General features: G+C 39.8%; 1 protein-coding gene across 1 annotated transcript in view; it reads right to left on the bottom strand.

The window, feature by feature from the left end:
• Nucleotides 1-19,817, bottom strand: part of NCALD (neurocalcin delta) — a 269,976-nt gene that overhangs the window by 141,148 nt on the left and 109,011 nt on the right. Inside the window, exon 2 of the mRNA XM_046642706.1 lies at nt 17,724-17,810. The gene's annotated coding sequence lies outside the window, so the exon portion shown is untranslated. The remainder of the gene's footprint in view (nt 1-17,723; nt 17,811-19,817) is intronic.

The raw sequence follows: 19,817 nt of genomic DNA, 5'->3' as shown, positions 1-19,817 counted from the left end.
GGGTTGTAGAGTTCACACATATGGTTGGCCTCCCAAAGATGTCCACATCCTAGTCCCCAGAACTTGCAAAGTTTACTTTATGTAGTAAAAGGGAATTTACAGATATGATGAAGTTAAGGATTCCAGGATGAAAAGATTATCCTGGATTATCTGAGTGGGCCCAATGGAATCAAAAGAGTCCTTGTGAGAGGGAGGCAGGAGGGTCAGAGTCAGTAGTAGGAAATGATGACAGAAGCAAGAAGCTGGAATGAGGAGAGAAAAAGACCATGAACCAAGGAATGGAGGCGGCCTCTAAAAGCTAAAAAAAGGCAAGGAAATGGATTCTTCCCTCAGGGCCTCCAGAAGGAAGAGAAGCCCTGCTGAGACCGTGAGTTTAGACTTCTGACGTTCAGAATGGCAAGATAATAAACTGGCATTGTTTCAAGCCATTAAGTTTGTGGCAATTTGTTATAGCAGCTACTGGAAACTAATACAACATGTTTGTATGGGACCTCCTCTCATGAGGGGCCAGAGATGGGAAGGGAAGAGAAGGTGATGGGCTGCTGGCTAAGGCTTCCATCTGCACTCCTGTCTCAGGCAGCCTCAAACCCTACTTTATGATAGTATAGGCTCAAAAGACATCGTTTCAACGGAAGACTTAAACCAAAGTGTACACATGCATTCTAAGTTTTACAGGCCATGCCTGCGCAGTGGCCAAGATGCCGGGTATTGTTAGCACAGCAATAATTAAGAAATCCACCCACTTATGCATTAGTCATAAAGCTATTCAGGAGTGGGCTACAAAGAATAATTTCATCAAATCATGAATACCAAATGCAAGGAAGAATGACATTTTATTGGGGCTTGATTTCATGATCTTTTTGACAAGCTTCAAACCAAATTCCCCTGTATCAAATTTCTCAAACACTTGCTTGTGTTTTCTGTTCCTAGGAAACAGACACCACAACACGTTAGTCTACAGTTCAACAATTGAAGAAATTAAAAACAGAAAATACACCAGGTTGTCAGCATGGGCACAATGCTAATCTACCAGGAGAAGGGAAGACTGAATTAGGGTCCTGATCTTTTCAGCTCAGACTCCCAGGACCCCCTCAATACGTAGATGTAAAAATATTTCCCCATCAGAAATGTGATTGCTTCAGTGGTTCAGATCTATGGAACAAAGACTCTTTTCCTGACTAGACAGCTGTGTTAGAAATGAGAGTTTTGGAGAATAGGCAGAACAAATACCTAATAAGAAAACATGTTCCTATAGTTTTGGTTTTATCTTAGGGATTCTCTTAAATTTTGATTTGGTTGTATATATACTCATCACAAGTCACTTGGTTCACATAAAGTTCATATGAAACAAACATGGTCTAATGACGTAAGTTGTTACTGTGCTTGAATCATTCCAGGAACCAGCGAAGGGCAGCCAGCTGAGCTGTCAGATGCACATGAACGCAGTGGCCCACACCTTGTGATGAACGCTCTTCTGGAGGAGGCCAACTCACCATGGCAGCCACTGAGATTCATGGACTCTGCACAAAGGTTTGACTTGGTCAAAGCCTTGACATAGTCCTGAAAATTCTGAAAAGTCAAGGCGTATGCAAAAGTGGTCATTTTTTTTTTTTTGGAGGGGAAAGGCCTAGAGAAATAAAATTTTGTCCATGAGACTGCCCCTAAAGAGAATCAGGTATAAAATGGAGAAGAGAAAATAATTAGGGAAAGAGGAAAGGGGATCTTCAAGGGACAATGCTCTGAGCAAAAAAGAAAAAAGAAGAAATTTTTCATAAGTTATCTAAAGAACATCTGGCAGAAATTGACCTGAAAATGTAATTTCAGATGAATGTTCTCCCAAGTCTGGAAAGAAATCAAAATCTTATTATAAATATCCTAGTTGAGGTTTTGGAAGAACACCATAGGAGACTGCATTTCACGTGCTTCGAGCACAATTTAACTCTTGGGCTTTTCCTAAAGTGATCTCAGGAAGGGATAATCAATAGCATTCTTGGTGCAGCTTGACAAAGAGCTTCTTGTCTTTCGGCTGAATCTGTTCTCTTGGAAGTGGAGACCGCACCCAGTCTCCTCAGAGACTCCCAGTTCCTGTCCTCTTTTGGAAAGGATGGAAACCATATCAGCACTCCCTCTTAGAGAGCCCTATTTTTAAACAGAAAAATCTGGAAAAATACAAAACAACATGGAAATTTTTTCCTGATTGGCTTTTGTGCAGCTGACTTGGCTCTGAACATCCAGTCACAATTCTATGGTATTAGGACTCACCAGCTTCTACAGGAGACCAAGTAATGCATCCTGGACCCCAACACGATGGCCCCCGAACAGGGCTGTAACCATCTGCAGGCACTTACTTCAGCTGTGTGCCAGGGGAGACGTTCCCAAACAGAGATATTTTAATCCTCTGGAATTCAGATTTTTTAAAAAAATATTTACTCTTTAAATCTCGCTGACCCTTGCAGACGTGTGAGTGAGAATCAATCAGATTTGTACTGTGATAAAGGCTGAGGTCCTTCCCTCTCTTTATTAAGTGTGAGAGGATGCTGGAGAAAATCTAGACTCTTTCCTAACTCCTCTGTCTGACAGTATTAGATCCATCTTTCATGCCAAGGTCATATGTCAAGGAGGAGCTAACCTGTTTACCACATGATCCTGTTAATGGGGAGTTTATTGAAGGTCATCACTCCTTTGGCCCTTCAAGCTGATCCTCGGGTTCTCGCACCATGAACAAGAGTCCAAAAGTCAGAGAGGAGGAGGAGATGATGATCTCTACAAAGTCTCTCACCTTTCACTTAACACTCTGCCTCCTTGAGCAACTGAATTCCCTCCAGTATCTTCCCTCACTACCCTCCTTGTTTTCCTGCTAATATATCTTACTCCAGTTAATTGCTCTTTCTCTCCAGCCCCTTCCTCTGCCTTTGATTCCTTTTTTGGGGGGGTGGGGGCGGGTGGGTGGTGAGGCAGATTGGCCCTGAGCTAACATCTGTTGCCAGTCTTCCTCGTTTTGCTTGAGTAAGATTGCCGCTGAGCTAACATCTGTGTCAGTCTTCCTCTATTTTGCATGTGAGACACTGCCACAGCATGGTTTGATGAGTGGTGTGTCAGTCTATGCCCAGGATCCAAACCTCAGGCCACCAAAATGGAGTGTGCAAACTTAACCACTATGCCACTAGGCTGGCCCCTGTCTCCTACTTTTTAAGCCAGTAAAATAACTTTCTTTCTTTCTTTCTTTCAGCTCCCTTTGGGTCTCTCCCTCAAAGGGAGGGCTTAGTCATGTCTGTACTTCATTCCAAACCAAAATAAAATGAACAATCCTCAATGTCTTAGAATGGGATCCCCAATATTTTCATTGAGAGTAATGGCTTTTTCTATCCTCCCAAGCTCTAAGATCATCAGGGAAAGACATAGATGGCAGTGACATCTCCAGGATGCTGCCCCTCACCTTCATGGAGCTGTTTGCCAAAGTGGGGTATGCACACCAATTGTGTTACTCAAGACAATTTAAGGCAGTGCATAGTTATGGTAGATTTTGCCTGGATATTTATTGTAACGTACATTAGAAAAAATATAGCTGGCATATCAAATCTATGATTTCACAACTATTACTGCTTAGGGCAAATGTAAGTTAAAATATAAAGAGGGAGTAGTTTAAAGAAAAATATTAGGTAAAAAATATATAGATAGAATGTGGCCATGGTAAAAATCATGAAAATGGGACACATATGAGTAAAGCTTGGGAAACACCATTTGACGGAAATGACTTGGAACTAGAAAGAATGAGTCATGATGTCAGCTTCTGGCCATATTTTCTCCTCCCTTGCAAAGCCCTGAGCTTGGGGCAGAGGGTGGGAACGCAGCTGTTATCCAGGCAGGGATTCATAATTTCACACTAGGAACCAAAATATGCAGAAATGTTCCTGAGTGGATAAATCAAAATCACATCCTGCTGTAACCAAGGAGAACGTTGCCATTAAATTTACAATTAGAAGGACTCTGGACCACCTCCTTCAGTTTGGAGGCTCAAAAGCCCAGAGAGGTTACATGACTTGGCCAGTATCACCCCAGGAAACAGTAACAGAACCAGAACTCAAACCTCAAAGTTTGCTCATTCTAAATCTTTGTACTACATTATTGCTGCTAGATGGGTCTTTCTGATGCTGAACAAGTCCTGTCTATTCCTGATTATATCTAGCTAGATTTAAGAGAGTAATAGGGGTTAAAATCAGAGAGGTAATGTGAAGGCAGGAGGGAGACTGTGTCAGGACTTCAGGTCAGTATGAGGACTTTTAGGGGGTTCGGTCCAAAGGTGGAGCTGATAGCTGTATCTCATCCAGGCAAGAGAGCCAGAGTAAGTGACATAAGGACTCAGAGAACAGTCACCAGGACAATCTGGCAATATTGTTATAGACAGAGTGCTTTTCTTAGAGCCCCCTTTTTAAACTTTTCATTTTTTAATCATTTTAGGTATACAGACAAGTTGTAAAGGTAGTACAGAGAGTTTCCATAAATCCTTCACCCAGCTACCCTATTGCTAACATCTTACGTTACCATGGTATATTTTCAAAACTAAGAAATTAACATTGGTACAATACTATTACATAAACTACAGGCTTTATTCAGCTTTCCCCAGTTATTTCATTATTTTTTTATTGTTGTTCCACAATGCAGCCTAGGATACCATGCTTCATTTGTTACCACGTCTCCTTAGTCTCCTCCTGTGGAAGTTACTGGACTTTCCTTGTTTTTCATGACTTTGACACTTTAGAAGAGGTCAGGTATTGTGTAAACTTTCTGCCAGTTTCGGTTTGTCTGATAATTTCTCATGATTTAGACTGGGATTAGGGATTTGGGGGAAGAACACCACCAAGGTGAAGCGCCCTTCTTATTGCATCCTATCAAGGGATACATGCAATCGATAAGACTTATCAACAGTGATTTTAACCTTGATCCTTTGCTTGAGTCAGTGTCTGTGAGGTTTGTCCACTGAAAAGTTCCTCTCTTTTCCTTTCCATACTCTATTTGTTGGAAGCATGTCACTAGGTTCAGCCTACGCCCAAAGAAAATTAAGCTCCATCTCCTGGATGGAGAACTGTCAAAGAATCTGTGACTACATTAAAATCACCACACTAATTAGTAAATATTTTGGGAGATAGACTTTGAGGCTATGCAAATATCCTCTTTCTTTTTAAAGCTTGCCCACTAATCTTAGGATTCACCAGTGGATCTCGCCTGCAGAAATCATTGCTGCGATGATCTAATGATGCTTTTCTATTGCCCTCATTTCTTCCACATTTACAATTTGGAATTCTTCTGTAAGAAAGATTTGTTCCTTCTCTCCCATTTATTTATTTATTCTATCATTTATTTATAACAATATGGACTCATGGATATTTATTCTTTCAGTTATAATCTAATACTATCATTACTTATTTTTTGCTCAAATCGTTCCAGCTTTGGCTATAGGGAGCTTTCAGGTTGACTCCTGCATCCTTTTGACATGCTCTATCCTTAAAACAATGTGCTAGCCCTTTCAAACTTTCTAGCACTCTAAAGTGCTCCAAATTCATCTTGCATTTCCTTGCCTCAGATCTACAATCAGCCATTCCTCCAAGGAGTCATGGTTTCTTTATTTGGAGTATGGTATTTAGAAACCAAGATGTGGGAGCTGGGTGTGTTCATTGCTAATGGGGTGCCATTGCTTCTAGGCTATCTCAATAGATAGAGCTAGAAAATATATGTACGTACATGAACCCATATGTCTACACACATTGATATTAATTTCTATATCTATTTATCAGCATGTATATATAAAATATGTACATATATGTATATATATGAGTGTGTGATATATATACACATATATATGTATGTATTTGTGCAAGTATACATATATACAACTATGTATTTCTATCTATCAGTATAAATTTAAGATTGCACTGATATCCTCAGAGCTACTTTGAATCAACTGGCCTAATACTGACACCCGGTGTCATCTTCAAGCCTCCACTTTACATCTAAAATCCTAGATCAGCAACTATTATGGGTTGAATTGTGTCCCCCTAAAAGATATGTTGAAGTCCTGACCCCAAGTACCTCAGAATGACCTGATTTGAAAATAGGGTAGTTGCAAATATAATTAGTTAAGATGAAGTCATACTGGAGTAGGGTGGATCCTTAATCCAATATGACTGGAATCCTTGTAAGAAGAGGAGAAGACAGAGACACAAAAGTAAGATGGTCATATGGAAACATGAGTAGAGATTGAGTTATGCTGCCACAAACCGAGGAACACTTGGGACCACCAGAAGCTGGAAGAGACAAAAAAGGATTCTTCCTTGAGCCTCTGGAAGGAGTATGGTCCTGCCAACAGCTTGATTTCAGACTTCTAGCCTTCAGAACTGTGAGAGAATAACTTTCTGTTGTTATAAGCCACCCAGTTTGTGATACTTTGTTATGGCAGCTCTTGGAACTATTATAGCACCTATCCATTTGATATTAAGTTTTTACCCTCTATAATCTGATAATACGCAAATTAAAATAATACTCAAAGCCATTACTCCAAAGGCTTCCTCAGTTACCTCACATTTAAGACGGTCGGATCCCTCCTGGACCTCTGTCATTGGTAGCAAAGATGATACCATATTTTCTGTTACATCCCCACCACCTGGTGCAGTGCAAGGTGCAGAGATGGTGCTCACTAAATGTTCGCTGACTTGAATACCTATAGACCTCCTTTGTCAACTTAGTATACTAGGCAGGAGGGCCTCAATTCTAAGACTTCTTTTTTTGCCCTCAAGCTCTGCTGGGCAAAGTTCATCTGTCTGTCTGTCCATCCTTCCTTCATTTCTTCTCTCCTCCCTCCCTCCCAACCTCCCTCCAACTAATATTCACTGGACACATACCATGTGCATGGCATAGTTCTAGACTCTAGAGAATTAGCAGTGAACAAAAGAGACAAAAGCCCTGTCACCTTGGAGGCTTGCATTTTAATGAAGGAGAAAAGTCTAGAATCTGAAATTGTAAATCACCTATGTCTAAACGACAAATAAGTAATAGCACAGGATGAGAGAATGCACCTTGGGAATGGTTTCCATGAGTTACTTGGCCAGCTGTGGTCTGGTGGCCTCCTTCCCAACAACCAAAGGCCCCAGCTGAACAGCTGTACTTTTCTTATCCAATTTTTAAATTCCTCTCCTCTTCCTAAGAGGAAGAGTGAAGGGGGCGGGGAATAAGGGGAGAAAACAAACTGGCCAGAAAGAGAATGGAGAGGAAGGAATGGGAATAATAATTCTCCTACAACGTCTTTTAAAGCCAACTCTTCCTGAGCTGTGCAAGGCTAAGTACCTAACCTCTGTTAATATCTTTATTATTATTACATCATTGACAACATAATAATGGCTAGCCAGTACTGAGAGTTTGCTATGTCCCAGGAAGTGGTCTAGACACTCACCAATTTGATCCTGCTTACTCCTCATCACAATTCTATGAGACAGATGCTATTATTTTTCATGTCACAGATGAAGAGCTGGATACTCAGAGAGGTAAAGTCATTTGCTCCAAATCCCACAGTTAGTAAATGGCAGAATCCAGACACAGATGTCAGTATGTCAGACTCCAAAGTCCTGGCCTTCCCTCTGCTTTCAGAGAACTCTCCTCCCCAACAGGAGGCACCAGCTGGCTAGGGCTGCCCACCCAATACGGCCTTCAAACAGGATTTCCTTCCATGAAAATGTTCTTCTCAACAATGGACCCTCTTGTTGACCCTGTCCTCTTCATTACTCCATTGTGAGTATTTTTTTTCCAATCCCTCTTTTCCAGGGCTCTGTCTCCCCTGGTAACCGGGGTAACAGAAATCTTGGGTGGTATTTGCTGGATTTCCAATGGTCATGGTCACTCTATCTTTCCCAGCACCTCTCAGCTTTTTACTTCTCTCCTCATTATCTAAGCCAGCATGGAGCAATTTTCCAAAACATTCAATTAGCAGTTGCACAGAGGGAACTGTGTCCATAATTAATTAGTGATTCTAGGACACACCAAAGGACAAGCAAAACCAAAGATGTTGGAAGCCCTGAAAACTGAATCTACAGGAAGAAGACATACACATTTCAGGACCATCCTCAGGAGGGACAAAGAATTGAACAATCTGCTCACTAATTCAAATCCCAAAAGCTCCTCCACATGTCTTAGGATTGAACGGACATCAATCATTGGGTGACAATCCCAAGCAGAACATTTCAGCTCCAGGATAAATGGCTGCCTCTGTTCTAGCAGTGAACTGATTCTTTCCCCATTGCTCTCACTCAGGAAAGTTGTCCCCTCTTTCCTCCCACAATTGTTCAAGACTCTTTAGAGACAGTCTTCCCTGCAAGATGGCCCCAACCCTGGGATTTCTCGCTCTTCATCAGAGCAGCAGTCGAGTTAAAACGCCAGGATTTAATAGACCAAGCTAGGATGACTGTGGAGGCAAAGAAAGGGAAGGTAGTAGAAGAATGCCAGGATTCCCAGATGTATAGTTACTGTTCTAACCTGAAGAAGAAAGGGGGACTTGAATAGAAGTCCGTCCAGATCAAATTCTCCCCAGATGCCAACTGGTTCTCCAACACACATAGTGAAGCGTAAAGAACTGGGGCGTGCTAGCACTGTTATTAGTGAAAGTGTTACCTTTTCATTAGGAGGAAATAGGGATTATGTTTGCTTTGGGTTATTATGAACTCTAGTTAGTGCCCGAAAGACGAGAGCCAACAAAAGTCTGAAGAGCATTACAGCAAGTTCCCACATCTCACAGGGGTGACATCACCACCATCACATACTTGCCAGCAGTAAAAATTAGAAGCCTTATATAGAACATTAGAGTTGTGGGAATCTTTTGCTACTTTATCTTACCTGCAGCCTAATTTCCTTTTGTTCTAGATTGGGCTAATGCCAGCTTTCAGGGCTGACCTCTGTCCTTAAGGGAGCATACCTAAACCCACCCCACCAAGCCGCAGCTTAATACATGACAATGGATGCAAGCAATGTTAGTTAAAAAGGAAAATGAAAATACCTGCTAGCACATGTGTGAGACATACTAGTTGCTGCTGCTGCTGCTCAAAAGAGTAAATACTATGATGAATGTCGCTAAGCAATGTTGCATTTTCAGTCCTTAATAACTCCCTTAGTAACACAGGATGGGACAAACTGTTTTGAGATTGATGAGATGCTTTGCCTTACTTTTGTGAATAATCAGCCTCAGCAACCACGGCTTCCAGCATGAAGCAAAAGTGATTATCCTTTGTCCCCTGGCTGAAATGTGTATTAGAACTCAGTGGTAACTGTCCTGTTGGGAAGTCTAAGGGTTTTCTGCTAACCCACTCCTCCACAGTGTCTTCACCTTAAAAAATTACTAAATAAGTGTACATTCTTTTCATGTCTCCTCTCTGCCATTGTATATGTGTATGTAGCAAATGCCAGAAAGTTGTGAATTTTAAATATACCTAAAGATTTGGAGTAAAACGGTTCTACAAATATTCATCCTTCTGATTCAAAGATAATGCTGCTTTTGGGGATTCTGTGTGAGGGTGACCAACTCTGCAGGCGAGTTTCAGATCCTGCATTGATAACAACAACTCTTTGGTTTACAGATGCCAGAAAGTTGCTCAGAGTGAGCCGCCAATGACAACTAATGGCTTTGTGCCCCTTTCCCCCACTTGCCCAGCATTCCCTGGTTACCAGAATTTTTGATTACCCAGCAGTCTCTGGTTACCCAGAATTCTGGAAAACCCAGTATTCTTTGGTTACCCAGAATTCCCAGTTACCCACGATTCATAGTTATCCAGTATTCCCCAGTTACTCAGCATTTCTCAGCTACTAAGTAAATATTACGTAGAAATAGTCTGCAAGAAAATAACCTCTTCAGCAGGATTCTACCAGTGGAATTCTGGAACTTATCATCTACTTCGAGGAACAATGCTGCACAAAAGACGTTACTGTACAAAAGCTAGAGCACAGAATCTCAACTACACATTTTCCCATTGAAGGGACTGTGGGCAAATCAATGTCTTCACGCCTCTGTTTTCTGACCTGTTATTGCAATGATTAAGTTGACATATGTAAAGCGCTTAGAACAGTGCCTTCTTCTGCGGCAGAGCTAGAAAAGTGTTCGCAAGAGTCTTCAGTCAAAACAAGCAAATTCCACAGTTTGTAAAGGAGGAAAAAGCTAAGTCCAGAATGCACCCTTAGGATCTGTGTTTGCTTCTATTTCAGAGGAAGCCACTGATGTAATAGAGTTAGAAATTGCCAAAATTTGAATTCCTATAACATCAAACTGTAACTAATTATGGTATGGTCATATGCTGTATGTTTCCCAGAAATAACTGATGTTCTAAGGACAAGTAAGTGGCTGACAAGGGTGGGAAAAACATATAGTAAACGTCCTTGTTTTTCTTGGCTGTTAACTTTAATATAATGAAATATTCGATGAAAAATATGGACACTCAACAGCAACTACTTCTTACCACTTTAGAAAGACACTCTTGAACTACTGAAAGTTAGAAATCTGTGTTCAGACAGCATTGCCAAGTAATGTATTTTGAAACTTTTACATTTTAAATTACAAAAATGTTACTCATTTCCCAGGTGTTTTTCCCAGTAGAAATTACAGTGATAGATGTTAAACTAACTCCATGTGGTTCTCATTTTCAAATACAATTTTGGACTGTTTAAGAGTTTCACTGTATTTCTGTGAGCTGCAAAAAGAAATCCGCTTTGGTTTTAAATGTAGTTTTGTTTTTGCGGGTTGTATTTTTTTTCTACTAGGAATACATTTCTCTCTGAAAATTTCTCAGTATTGCTATTTAACAGACTGAGTGTTTTAGAGTTCTTTTAAGCTCCCTTTATTTTACTTAAACGAATTGAATGCAGTGAGTTTTTGCAACTATCTAGTGAAAGAAAATTAAATTATTGATCAAGTGATCTTCATTTATAACAGCCATACCAGCACTAGCAGCCTGGAGGTATGTTTTGTTTCAGTAGATTTCATACTAAAGAGCATGTATTTTTAAAATAAATCAGCCTGATAGTCTCATTAATTCTTATTTTCTGATAGAGGTAAGGCATGGTAACCCTGTAGGTGCTAAAAAGTGATCAAGATCTGATCCACGCGACTTTGGAGACAGGTGCTATTATCTATGGTGTGATACTTCTAAATGTAATCAGTGTGTTTACTATGTAACAGGCAATGCCAGGTGCTGGAATTATAATGAGGAAAAAAGCAGACCTAGGCCCTGCCCTCATGGAGCTTATAGTCCAGGGCAGTGTTACTTAAAGTGTGGTCTGCGGACCAGTGCCACCTCAAACAATTTCTTATCAGGCTGCAACAGGACAGTACAGATTTTGCAAGTAATTGTTTAGACATTTTTACAGCAGTTGGACATTGCTGCAACATCCAAATGTGTGATCAAATGGAATGTGTGATCAAGTGGACTCATCTTGTTGAATGGGGTATGGACCAGTTTGGATATTGCTGAACTCGAACAGTGAATTTCATGTGACAGGGTCCAAGTTCTGGTCATGGACAAGAGGACACATATCGGCCTGTGACAAACTGAAAATTTAAAAAGAAGGGCCAGCCTGGTGGCGCAGCGATTAAGTGTGCACATTCTGCTTCTCAGCGGCCCAGGGTTCGCAGGTTCGGATCCCAGGTGCAGACATGGCACCGCTTGGCAAAAGCCATGCTGGCGTCCCACGTATAAAGTAGAGGAAGATGGGCATGGATGTTAGCTCAGGGCCAGTCTTCCTCAGCAAAAGAGAAGGACTGGCAGTAGTTAGCTCCAGGGCTAATCTTCCTCAAAAAAACCCCCTCAAAAATCAGAAAACTAGTCCTTCCCATAGATAGTTCGAGAAGCCCTAGTCTAGTGCTTTCCAAACTTTATAGGAAAGAGAGAGAGTTTAATTCCAACTGAGAAAATTTGGGAAAGTTTCAGTGAAGAAGTGATTCTCAGCCATGCATTGGAATTTGAGGGGTAGAGATCGCAGCATGAGAAGAGCTATGAAGGCAGAAAAGTGCAAGGATGCCTCAAGCCACCTAGTTCATTGCAGCCGGAGGGTGATATGGGGACAGGGGCAAAATGGAGGTAAAGTAGATAAACTTGCAAAGGCCAAAAGCAGCCAGTTAGTTAGTTGGGTGCCATGAAAAGAATTAGAACTTTATTTTTGAGACAATTGAAAGTTCTTATTCCTGAACATGATAGTAAGAAGAAAGCAAGCTCCATTTTACAAAATAGTATTGGTCTAATTCGAACTATATGCAATACTTTGAGGCAGGAGGCCTTTAGGTGAAGTAAATAGTAACAGTAAAAAGGAATTTGAAAAGATAGTTTTCTTAATGGTGTCATATATTAGTCACACGTCTAAGTAAATGTATGCAATCTTAACTCTCCCCATGTGCTATAGCATAGTACAATGCCACTTTAGAAGATCTAACCACGTACAATTAAAGTGATTTTGGAAGGCCATTTCTTAGCTTAACAGAAAGAACATAGATTTCTCTCGTTTTCAGAAACTTTAATTAAACTACAGATATCAAGGGAACATTAAACCAATATATTATTGTAATAATTTACACTAAAATGTCAAGTACCATCACCAAAGGACACAAGAGTGGCACTTTTTTCTCTCTGTTCTTCTTGGTTTTCTATAAAACTAGAATTGAACTCATTAAATGGGCCTCATTTAAATTTCTATGTGTCACCAAAAGGCTATAATTCTTGCAGCTGACCAAGTTGGAGTCTTTGTGGCATGAAGATTCCCATAAATGTATCTTTAAAAAATAATTGAGCCACTAAGTAAGTTGCAAACTTTGAGGGTAAAATTTTATAAGGTTTTACAAGGTTCTCAAAGTGTATACCCTCTTCTCCACAGAAAAACTTATTACATGTCAGGATTTCATACGTTTAGCTGAGTAAAAATCTATTTATTTAGTCTTCTAATTCTGGTTTCATAATATTTTTAATTATGATGTAAGAGCTATAGAATTATAAAGATACCATCTTGTTAAGTTGAAAGCTATCCATTCAGAATTGGACATGTTTGCAATACAATACAAAGCTAAAACATGGCATTGTGAGTCACTGATTTTGATAGACTAAAGCAGTGGTTCTCAATTGAGAGTGAGTTTGCTCCTCCCAGGAGACATCTGGCAATGGCTAGAGATGGTTGTCATGACTGGGAGGATACTACTGGTACCAGGATGCTGCTAAACATGCTACACTGCATAGGATAGCCCCCCACAACAGAATGATCTGGTCCAAAACGTCAACAGTGCTGTTGAGAAACCCTAACAACATTTCCATTATTCTTCTTGGCATATATAGAAAAAATCACTTTGATTCATGCAATTTGAAAATCAGAAACAAGGAAGTTCCTGAAGATTAAAACAGACACTACGCCTCCCTTTGATATAATGAACTACCCTCTGATTTTTGCAAGCAAGACCTGAAGGTGACCCTCAGAGGTGCCCTGGTTTAATTCCATTGATGGTAATACTTTATATGCAGATATGCAAACATTGCCATCAGGAAACCTTCAGGACACCTTCAGAAAACGCAGGCATGACTGAAAACTCAAACAAGGTTCCAGATATGTATTATTTTCTGAGTTGTAAGTCACTGACGATTTTAAGATACACCATCAATTGAATAACAGTTTTGGAAATGTGGAAAAGAATACGTTTCCTTAAATGTCTACTTTGATTGTAAGATGTGAACCTTTTTTAGAGATAGTAAATGTGCAAAATCTATAAAGTATGTTAAGTGTATCATAAGATATATGTATTAAGTTCTTTTTGCAAAAAGAAATGGAAACACTGAAATACTCTCCCTCTTAGATCCTTCTCGATCAGTGTTAGCCTCTGTTATTTTCATTTGTCTTTTATTGCTCTCCTTGTCTTCTCTTCACCACTCCAGGAAGAAGTGGTCAGGGGCAGAGTGTGCAGTGAAATCACTAGCTCCTCAGAAACAAGAACACAAATCTCACAGCTTCCCTTGCTTCTTTTCCTCTCTTAGGATTTCTCCAAAGTCTTTGACTGTGTATTGAGTACTATGAAGAACACCTGTGCTGAGCATCTTAGTGCTGCTAGGGCATTTAACTTTATTTGACTAAACAGAGGAATAACCATACTTAGATGCAATACAATAAATACTTGAAATTGTTTTTAAAATTCCACATAAAGACCACTCACACCACTTATTCATAAACAAAATCTCACTATAAAACCTATATATTTGCCTACTAGCATATTATCTGCTTGTTCCACTAGGATTTAAGATCTATGTGAACAGAGATTTTGTCTTGTGTTTATTGGTTGAATGAGTGAATGAATGAATGAATAAATGAATACCTCCTCCCAAATAGCAGAGTCATTACACAGGTAAAACCTCATGTTATTTTCACACCAATGACAGGAGACAACAGGACTCACTCCATGTTATAAACTACTCATGTCCATTCATTCATTCTCTCTCTACTAAGTCTTTCATGAGCGGCCCCCGCCACCTTTCCAGCTTTCCCTCGCACCGTGCCTCCCTTGCTCTCCAGCAACACTGGCCTTGGTCCAGTTCCTGGTAAGCTCCATGCTCCCTGCGCATGTTCTTGCCTAGAACACTCTCCTCCCTGATTCTAGCCCCTTCAGATTTCTTCAGGGAGGTCTTCCCTGATCACCACTTAGGCTAGATGTAGTGCCTGTATTTTATAGTCTCAGTTTCCTGTGTTTTCTTTTTCTCCATCACAGTAATGATTGCATTTGTAAAATCTACTTGTGTAATTATTTGATTACCATTTCCTCCACCCCACACCACTCAAGTGAAGGCAGAAACCATACCTGCCTTGTTCCCCATTAATATCCCCATGATTTAGCACAATGCCTGTCATATAGCAAATGCTCAATAAATATTTACTGAATGAATTATGTTTCTAGGAGCAAGATCTGTCACCAAATGTATGAGTCCATGTTATACCATATCATTCTGCCCTAGGGCTCAAGGTAAATATGCTTAATCAACACTTTTTGGTTAACTAAAATCATCGTTTAGCTACTGCAAACTACATTCTCCTAAGTCTACATGACACTGAACTTGTTGCAAAATTGCTGAGAAATCAACTGCTCTTTCTATTCTTTTTCCTACATACTAATAAAAAAGCAATTTACTTATTTGTTTGTTTCACTGAGTTTACTAGCTGTTTTGGCATTAAGAACATGACTGGGTGGAAAATGGTTGTCAGGGAATCGATTATTTGGATGAACAGTATTTGTCTCTATTTGAAAACATCTGGAAGCATACTTGAACTATCCCCTAGATATTTGGTATCTTGTACTCTCAGCCTCTGAGATAATCTCTCCCCATTACTCTTCCTGAATGAAAGATATTCTGTTGACAAAATAGTGTTTTTTGATAGAAGGAAATTTATGGGACATTGAAAATAAAGAGTAGTGAGCACCTGGGCTAAGAGGATTAAAAAGGTTGTTTTTTTTTTTTTTAAAGAGGAGTAGGAAAGAGGTTTCTAGTACAGAAAACTGTACAAAAATATAATTCTATGTAACATCACATAACTAAGAAGCTAGTCACATAGGAAGCCTTGGGGAAGAGTATGGATTTCTTGGGGATCCAGACAAAATGATTCTAGCCTAAGGGAGCTAAAGAGAGACACCCAGACAACAGGAAATCAGAAATAGTTGTAAACCTAGAGTCTATCCATATACTTCACTTTAAAATAATTTCTTTACATATATCTTCCCTATCTCTTCTTATCAGGATCTCTGTTGACAGGCAATTTTTACTAGAATGTCTGGAATTCTTGAACAAAATTCCAGAAAGCCCAGGAAATTGGGGCAGTATTTGCTAACTTAGGCCATCCTTTAGGCCCAGTTAGGCAGTTTAGCCTCAGTTATAGAGGTCATCCTCATCCCTGCCTTGTCCACTCCTCTTCTGAGCCAACAGTAGTCAAGCAGGGAGTGGCTCCCTTACTGCCTCAGAGTGTTTCTGTCGATTTCTCTTCCAAATTGTCTCCCTTTAGGTCTGGCAGATGCCTCAAATCTGCAGCTTGAACTCCTGCAGCCTCTCCTTGCTCCACATAAACCAGAGATGAAATAGAGCATATCTGGGGCTTACTTGAGAAGGGAGTCTACAGTGAGGCATGCCCTGTCCCTGAGACCACAGCCACCGAAGAGAGACCTGGATGCTTGAGGAGGGGCAGAAAGGACCAGAAGCCACTAGCAGATATATTGCTTCTCTACACCTCCACATCAAGGGGAAAGGTTCTTAGGTTGAATCAAGCTCATGATTCACTGTCTTTAGGCAAGAATACACATTTTCCTATTATTCTTTAGTTTGATGTCAGAAAGATTCGAGGAACTAATCCAATGGCCACAATCATGTTTAGGGTTGTGAAATCCATAAGTGGTTCAACCAGAGTATCACAAGAAGAAAGAGCCTCTCAGGCTGCCTGACCACGACCAACGTGAACGAACAGCTCCATCCTGGCTTCCAGGAGAAATGCACTGGGGCTGAGGCTTAATTCTCAAAGTCATGAGAGGGAAAAAAACCACATGAGATTTTGTTTCGCATGACTTCAGATAAGCTATTAGCGTTCTATAGATCTCATTTGAAGCACTGGCCTACCAAATTTGGAATGAAGATTTTTTACTTTCACTTTCTTGTGACATCCAGATGAGCCATGTTACTCATCTAATACTTAATTAAACCATAAATACTTAACGGGGATAAAGAAAGTGGGATAAAAGAAAGCTAAGTGCATTTGAGTTTCATTTCACATCAATATGTCTCCCTTCCTTCCCTGCAATATCAGCAAAATACAAAAGAAGGTTCTGTTCTTGCTCACATTGATTTTATCTTTGCTGTTTATTCCTCATACAAAATCATTTGGCCAAGTACATATTAGATTAATATTCATGCCTTGTTTACACACAGCCACAAAATCTATTACTGGGGCCTAAGCCACATGACCTTACCTAAATCTTGGCTGGCTCTCATGTGGGCCATTAGCATATTTTGAAAAATTTCCAAGAAATTCATATACCCATAGATTTTCCTTCCTGAAAAGCCAGTTTCCTAAATATTCGATGAGCTGACTTTCGAGACCCACATCAACAAATTAGGAAAGTAATAATGTTCCTATCTCAACAGGAAATTCAGTATTGTGGCTGCTGCTGCCTAATTATACTATAATAAAATTTCAAAAGGATCTTTTCTGAATTAGACAATATCCCATCTACTTGCAGCACAACATCCTTCTCAATTTTCCATACCAAAAGGGTAGATTCAGAAAGTAAGGAGGAGCATGTATGCATTACCTTTTTTTCCAGGAAGCAAGTCAGGTTTTTACTTCATTGTAATTTCTAGTTTTTTAGTTTTTTATAAGTAAATCTTTTATACTTAAATAAGGTTTCCATTTAATCAGAGTCACCATAAAAGAGAATAGATTTTTTTTTTTAATTAGAATGGGTGCATACTTTTTTTTCTCAGTAACATACAAATTCAAGTAAAGAGTTAAAAATGGAAAGGTATACCCCACAGCAAAGCTTTAATGACGGACATAAGCTAGCATTTTTTGTTTCCCAAATACCAAAACATATAAACACAAAACAACCTAACTAGGGCGAAACATCTTTGCATTCTGAATCATAATTTACACAATTTAAAACCCAGGCATTCTGAGAGGTTAAAAAAGTAACTTACAATATGCAGTCACGCAGTACCTCGGACCTCAGAGCTCTCCACGGGATCACGACAGATTTGATCACCAGCAGTTCAATGGCCCTGCAACTGAGATCACTCATAATTAATGACTATTTTACTTGAACATTTGACAGCTCAGTAAGCAGTTCATGTAAGGCTGTTACTTGTATTTCTTCTGAGGTTGCTTTTGCAAACAGGAAACAGGAAACACACCTACAAGAACACTGACACATCTCAGCCTAACTGGTCTTTGGCTCAAAGCTCTCAGGGGTGAGTCTTATACAGCAGGGGTGATAGGTACAGTCCCTAAAAGAGCAGGACTCAGGTCCTAGCACTTCACCATCCAGAATCCTTTAGACAGGCGCTATGCAAGCAATTAGTTATAGGAAGAAACAAGCATTCTTAGTAAATTCAAGCCTTATGGCCTTAATCCTGGAAGGACTGTAAACTTCAGAATAAACTCACGTATATATAAACATATATATGTACATACATACATAATATATAATATATTGAGTAATATATTTTAAATATATACATTATTTAAAATAATATTAAAATAATATATATAATTTTTTCCTGAAATAAGTATAGAAACTATCATTTAGGAATCTTTCGGTTACAAATAACAGATAACCCAACTCAAACTCACTTATACAAATAAATAACAAAACGAGGAAATATTTTGGTTCATTGATCTGGGGGGAAAAACACCCCAGAGATAGGATGGTTTTTGGAAACCAGTGGTTTACTATATCATTTGATTCTCCGCAATTCTCTTGGCAAGGGTGTTCTCTGTAGACTGACTTCACCGTCAGGCTGCCTCCCCAGACGTTGCAAAAAGTAATAGCCGCAGCAGTTCAAGACCACACATCCATCTTCCAGGAGGATAGTGTTAGCATGCTGGTAGTTCCGGGTTCTGAGGCCACTCAGACTACCCATCGCTGAATCAGTCATTATATTTTGTTGAATGGCTTTAAACGAATCAAGGCTTATCCCTGGAGGTGAGGGTAGGATCATTCCAACAAAAATCATATGGAAAGACCTTCAGCATACTGAGAGGAAGGGAAAAGGGGGAAAGGGACATTGGGGAGAAAATCAACATATGCCCACTACAACAATGTTGGACAAAAATCTGAATCTGAAGACTGGTATTTGAGGATGTATACACATGAAAATGCTAGTTCTTGGGTTATCTGAAGATGTCTGAAAGAGAATGGGCTGAAATTCAACAAATATTCATTATCCAAGGCTCTACATTTAATCAGACTTTCTATTAACATTAGATTTGCTCTCTGAGAAAGTGAGTCAGAATATCTCCCATTTGTTTATGAAATGTATTTTATAGTGTATGAAGTGTTCTTGCATTTGAGCTTCCATTTTGTCATCCAAACAATCCTGCCATGGAGGCAGGCATTCCCACTGGATGCTCAGAGAGTGGGGCAGACACTGCTGGTTACCCATCCCATTTCCAGTCTAGCCCTTTTTCTTACACAATCTCAATTTATTCAGGCAGCGATTTGCCCTGTTAAACTACAGCTAAGGATGGGCAGGTGGAAAGAGTTTTGGCTCTGACAACGTGAGCTGAAGTTATTATGTAGGGCTCATGGAAAAGCTCTTTAAAAGGGCTGTGGCATTCGCTTTGTGCTCTTTTCCCTGACTCTTCTCCATGCCTGAAATACTGATATAATGCCAGAGGTAGAGCCATATCTTGCAGTCATGAAGTGACGAGCATGAAGACAAAAGCCACATGCTGTGAAGACTAAATTGAAAGGAGGAGCCACTACACTGGGCCTGGTTTGTCTGTTCCTGAGCTGTTACTGAGAAAATATAAACTCCATTTGGTATAGCCACTGTAGAAAGGTTCTTGTTACACACAGCTGAACATACTCCTGATACAAAGAGGTTTCACAACCAGGTAATGACAGACCAAGGCTTAACCCCAGGTCTCTTGACTCCCTGTCCAGCAATATTTCCAATAAATGGCATTGTCTCTCCAAAAGCAGAATCCATACTTTGGATACTATACAAACAGGTATTTTAAATTTATGCTTTCTTTCTCAACAAATAGCTCATTTAAATGATATGAGCCGT

The sequence above is a fragment of the Equus quagga genome, chromosome 16, assembly GCF_021613505.1.
Source record: "Equus quagga isolate Etosha38 chromosome 16, UCLA_HA_Equagga_1.0, whole genome shotgun sequence".
Lineage (NCBI taxonomy): Eukaryota > Metazoa > Chordata > Mammalia > Perissodactyla > Equidae > Equus > Equus quagga.
The sequence above is the reverse complement of the archived record's forward strand: the minus strand, read 5'-3'. Positions and strand labels throughout refer to the sequence as shown.